This window comes from Phalacrocorax aristotelis, chromosome 17 (assembly GCF_949628215.1).
Source record: "Phalacrocorax aristotelis chromosome 17, bGulAri2.1, whole genome shotgun sequence".
Classification (NCBI taxonomy): domain Eukaryota; kingdom Metazoa; phylum Chordata; class Aves; order Suliformes; family Phalacrocoracidae; genus Phalacrocorax; species Phalacrocorax aristotelis.
In genome coordinates this window covers 5,182,993-5,189,272 of record NC_134292.1, presented here as the reverse complement: position 1 = coordinate 5,189,272, position 6,280 = coordinate 5,182,993, and positions in this window count along the sequence as shown.

Genomic DNA, 6,280 nt, shown 5'->3' with positions numbered 1-6,280 from the left:
CTGTGTTCAATAATGTAAATAAAGTCTTTAAGAAGCCCATTACTTTCATCTGCTGTTCTGAGAGAATCGCTCAGATTCTCCCTTGGCAGTTCTGTTTGCGCATAACAACAATACTAATAAAAAACCTCGGGAAAGCAACCAAACCAAAACAAAAAATATAATAATAGTAAGAGAAGTAACAAAATAAAATTTTGCCTTTGAAAGATGTTTCCCCCATTTGAAAGAAAAAAAAATTGGCAAAGACCGTGCTGGTTTCTCACTCCTCTGTCCGCACTTGCAAGCTTAGCAAGGGGAAGCAGTTACCCTTTTGGAGACAGGGGTGCGAGAAGTGCACAACTGAGCCGGCACCAGCGAGGCACGCCAGGCTGGGCTCTAAGTGCCTCAGGACCAGTCCCCCCAGCATTCGCAGCATCCGTGGGCCAGCTGGGGCAGGCTGGTGTTTTTTCTCCCTTTCACATTAATTTCAATCTGCCTTTCATATCTTTGTAGGTTTTTTTTCTTTTCCCTTTCACTCTTTAGGATTCTCTTCTTGCCTTTCATGCTGGCTCCTTTGTCATCTCATCTAGCCTCCACCTGCTGTCCGCACCCCTTTCATTTCGGCCTTGAGCTGGTGTCTCGAATCACAGGTGATGGAAATGTTCTTCCCCGCTGCGCATTTGTTCTCCCAGACAGCCACTGAAGGTCTAAGCCCGATGCTAGTGAGGTCCTTGCAATGTTCTCCTGAATAGCACATGAAGGAGACAACTACAATTTTTCCTTGCTTGAAATGAGTCAGGAAGGTGTGTCTCCCCATAAATTTAACCACAGTAGACCTACATCCTTGGCCAGAACGTGTACCCCACTACCGCTCAGCAGGGCTGACTAGAACAAACGCAAGGGTCCCAGGCTTTGCTGGATAAGGATGAAGTTGAAACCTTTTGTGAAGTCATGTTGCCTTGCTAAAATGTTGTTTTGGAAAGAGAACCTAGCATGGGAATTTTGGGGAAAACTAAACAATATCAAACTAGCTCTTTCAGCATTTTCACTGTATCACATTTTTGTCAGTTTTTAAAAATCTTTCCACTTTGAACTGCATCAGCGCACCATTTTGTTGATGTAAGAATAGCAACAAAACAATTCATGGAAATAAGACATCCATCCAACTTCAGATATGTTATTTGCCTGGGTGGGTTTTTTCTTCTTTGTTATTTATAATGCTTCTACTCTGTGGAGAGTTTTCAAACACCTGTTATTTCCATGCAATTTGGCACTATGTCAAGTTTAAAAATCTAGATGGGCTTTACAAAACTGAGCTGTCCCAATCCACCACCACTGTCCTGAGACCTTTCCTTGCCACCCCAAGAGGACAAAACTTCTGTTCCCTCAAATGGTGTTCCTTCAACTTAATACCATGCTCCTGTTCCTATCCCGAAAGCCTTACTTTTCCTCTGCCTAAACGTCATGTTTGTAAAGGAGTCATTTTAGGTCAACTTTGTTCTGTTACATTTTTCCTGTGTAAATTGAAAGAGTCTCATTGTGGCCCTCACATTGCTCACTCTCTGGTTTACTCAGCTCATCACCTTGGCCCTTCCCTGGGCCAACCTATTTCCCAGGGAACAATAAATATTTCATTGTCTGTCTGAGTCGCTCTTTGCTTTGATTGAATTCAGCAAGTTAGGGAACAAGTAAACACTGTCACGGGAACAGACAGGGAGGCAGGCGAGAGATGGTCCGTCGCCAGCTGCTGGGGTGAGCGCTCAGTGGAGACAGAGAGTAAAACAGGGGCCTCCCCTTCCTATTTGTGGACCCCTTTGGAGTCCTACTACTCATAACAGCGGGATCGGCAAAACTGGTTAGACAACATATCATCATTTCTGTCTTTGAACATCTATTGGAGTCGTGCGAGTTGCCAGGAAATAATAAGCCAAGCACAAAGTTCAAACCCTGTCTCTGCTGGATCATGCTGTCTGCTGCTTCATCCCCGCCACCCCACCTCCCCTCTCCCCTGTGCAATCTCCAGCAAGATTATTTGCGGTTTAGGAGATTAGGTTTGGTCCATAATTAAAAAGAGTGGGTTTTTTCATTGTTCTATTGAAAAAAAAAAATCATTCTATTGAAACAAAAGCGTGTCTCAGTAATGCTTCAATTTCCATCACATTTTCAGCAGAAGAAAACATAAACACATAGTTTTGCTTTTCATTTTGTTGAAGTGGGACTCTTTTTTTTTGGCTGTGGTGAAAATGTTCATTTTGATGATATTGTTGAAGTCATACTCTTTAAACACATGGCTTATATTGAAACAATGAACAAATATTGATGTTTTCTGCTCTGTTCGCTTTTCATTATAATAGCTCCACGTTGTTGGAGTTGAAGATGTTCATAAAAATCAAGAATAGTGGTGCTTCCCAATAATATTTTGACATTTTTGATCTGGGGGTACTTTTGCATTTGGGTTTTGATGTATAACAAAAACAAACATTAAGATTTCAGGGAATCAGCTCTGCCTGTTCTGACCAAGGGGGATGGAAGATTTCCCAGTGGTTGTGTTTGGACAGTGGTTGTGATGAGAAGCCCTTCTGCAACAGATCTCAAAAAAGAGGAAATTTTTTGCTATAATTAAAAAGGGCTGGCAGTTTAAATTTGCCATGTTAAGAATTAATTATTAACATGAATAAAAATGCTTTAGAAATCCAACAAAATTTTACTTAGCAAAAAGAAGAATCTTTCAGGGGGAAAAAAGTCAGGGTTTTTTTTCAGCCAGTTCTCTATCTGTTTAATTTTTGAATGAATAGCAGGGGAGGAGGCGCACATCCATCACTCAGCTTTCCTAAAAATACAGACTTTAAAAAAAAAATCCAAAACTCTGTCTTGTTTGTTAAATTAAGGTATTAGAATCTGTCTCTCTGCTCATCTCTTCTTCTCCAGGCCAGGATTATGTTTTGATTTGTAATAAAATTTGACACAAATCTGACAATATTTTGACCAGGTTTTGCATTCTGGAGATTAAAATAAGCATCTGAAAAATGGCAGCATCCCTTACAGTTACATCCCCTGGCCTCCTCTCCTTCCCACTGCTTCTCCAGCCACTCGCCTCTGCCCCCTGCACCCCCGACACCTCTCTCCTTGCCAAGGCTTTCTTGCTCCTCATGCCCAGGCTCCGGGGATCCTCCTCAGTCCCCTCCCTCACCTTGGCGAGAAGGACTTTCGCCCGCTCCCGCCTGCCGCCTGGCTCCCTTCCACTGCCGCGTCCTCACCTCGCAGCAGCACCGCACGGGTACCGTCGCTGTCCCTTACATTCCCTCACAAATTGAATTCATCATGAACGTATGAATAAATCCCCAAGAGAATAAAAGTTCTCGGAGGTAATTGAATCACACAAGAGTGATGGGGCTTTCTTTTTTTTTCTTGACTCGTTCCCAGCCGAGGTTCAATCAGCATTCATTACTCCCACCTCCCTCCATCTGAAACAGCAGAGGAACTGGGTGAAGGAGGACTCTCAGCCTTCTGATTAAATCTTCCAAACATGATGGCCTATCAAGCCCAGTAATTTGTGAGCCAGGAAACATGAGATTTTAATTCAACGCAGATAAAAAGGCACAACCCATAGAACCAGCTGAGAAGAACAGATGAAGAGAAGTGTAGTGAGAGTATCATGGTTTAAAATTTTCTTTTGAAAGGACAGTTTGATTAAAAAGTGTTTGAAAATATTTTCAAGCATGGAGCCACTTACAGTAGAAAAATGCTGAAACAATTAGCAATCAAAAGAAAATCTTTTGATTTGACATTTTTGCCCTCTTATTTGATTTTGCTTTGGTTTAAGGAAAATATTAGGAAAAAACCCTAAAACTGAATGGAAATAATAGCAATATTCTGCACATACGTGCCACTTGATTAAACATTTAGATTGCAGTGTTTTGACATTCTCAAAATGAAACATTTTGACATTATGAAATGGAATTTTTCAATAAGCTTGTTTTGATCTTTCTAGATCAAAAATATCCTGGAATTCTCCATCAAAACGGTGTTTCAAGAATTCACTTCTCAGGCTGATTTGAGGAAATGAGATTTCTGCTTTGTGAAGGCTCCAGCAGCCAGCGGCGCGTGGAGGCTGTCAGCCCAGCAGTTAGCGATGGAGAGGCACATCCCTCCTGACGCCGGCCCCGGCTCTGATGTGGCACCTCAGGATTACACGCAGAGGCACAGCCGAGTACATATGTCGAAGACTCACACATACCTTCACGCCAAGAAACCGAGTCAACCCTGGGACACACACAACGAAGGCGCTGATGTCCCCAGCTGGGATCTAACCTGTGACCTTTAGCACTAAAAACACAAGACTTTTCCACCTGAGCTATAAAGAAAATATTCTGCAGCTGCAAGAAAATCCCAGGCTCTGCAGTGCTTTTGCCCACTAGAGGGAAGTGCCTTCACACGCTCGCGGGGTGAGCGCACAGCAGCGCACATGCGATGGCTTTGGGCGCTCGCTGCCCACGCCGGGACCGAGCTGGACCCACCGGGAAGGCTGCTGGAGCAGCTGGCTGCCCATTGCAACGCCTCTGCCAAAGTGCTGAGGGCAGCTGAAGGGGGCAACAGGCTTTGCCTGGGTGACTGTACCCACGCGCCCCATCCCTTGCCATTACGGGCACACTTGCCCGGGCACAGCCCTGCGGTTGGCAGCGGATAAAAATACTGTGGCAAAACTTGAGCTCTGCAGGGAAAGGGTTGAGCTACATGCTCACTTGAAGAATATCTATAAAGTTGTGCTTGAACTGGCGGAGGAACACTGAGATCTGGCCCTAAGCCATTTCAGCACTGTCTGCACTTGGAAAACTGCTAAATGCACAGATGTAATCCGTACAGATGGGTTCAAACATGAGCATCCCAGGCAACGCAGCAAAGTGCGTGCAGTGACAGTATGTATATGTAAGCGATCAAACACAGGGTATATGTATGTGACCAAAAACACGCTGTGCTGTCTGACTGTTTGTTCAGCCTGCAAAGGCTGACATATATTCTCCTGAGTAGATTGGCTTTTAAGGCAAAGCTCCTACATGCTAATGCAAATGTAACAGACGATATATCTCCATGAACACGGAAGCAAGGTAAACGTATTTGTCATACGCAGATTTAAGCAAGCTGCACAGACCTACGGACATAAGCTACCTAATAGCCTGTGTAAAACTGGGAAAACTGACACGTGACTATGCACAGAAACACACGCAGCACTCAGTCCTTCGTGGCGGTACCGCTATGGATGCACAGAAAGATGGCTGCATGCCTGAGTGCACAACGTCCCTCCCTTTATACAAATACGCTCCAGGTGTGAACAACCCTTCGAAAAGGCTACAGCCAAACCAAGTCAAATGCACCTTTACAATCCTAGCTGGAGACCTCAGGATCGAAGAAGCAATGAACAAAGCAAGAGAGAGAGAATACAGATGGAGAGGAGATGATGAGAGATCACACTAAAGAAACCTTAAAGTGGCCTGAGAAACCATGTTCCTCCGTGGGGATGCTCAACAAGTTATGGCTGTCAGTGTGTGGCTGTCTCTTCTGGTGGCTATGGAGATGGTAGACACTGGGAAGTGAGTCCTTCACTCCCTGAGAGGGGAAATCACTCACCTTCCTCCCTTGGAGTCTCTGTCTCCCTGTGAATCCGTCTGCTGGGGAGTCCAGAAATGCTGATGATACTGGTGTTGCACAGAGACTGAGTCTAGCAGTGTCAAGCATGAGGTAAAAAGCCTTGCATCCCATCTTTCATCTTAAAGCACACTTTTGGGCAAAAGTAGGCATTAAAATTAACCTGTTGATGTTTCCCTCCTCCCCCCACCCCCCAGCAAGTGTTCAAACTGTTGTGAGCTTTTACACTTCAGTTATTTTTTTTCTTTGCTGTCTAAAGGGCTGTCTCCATTCCTGGGGAAAGCCCGTTGCTATTTTCACTCCTGTTTTGGCATTTTGTTGCAAAAACTGCTAAAACTTGTACCTTTTCCCTAGTTCACTCCAACGGCTCTCAAGAGCAAAGTCTTCAGCCAATTTAAATTTGTGATACCCTGTGGAAGGCAATAGAGATTTAATGGAGCTACTTTGTGTTAGAGCATCTGGCCCCAAAGTCTCCAGGGAAGCAGAGTATCATGTACCAGATCAAAGGGCCAGGTTGATATGTGCTACAAACAGGGAATGGGGAAATCTGTTGAGATGGAAAATGATTTTGCCACCTGCTTCCTCACCTTGAGCAGGACCTAAAACAAAGTCCCTGGCAGGGTTCCTAAATGGAGTTATATTACAATAATTAAGAGGAATA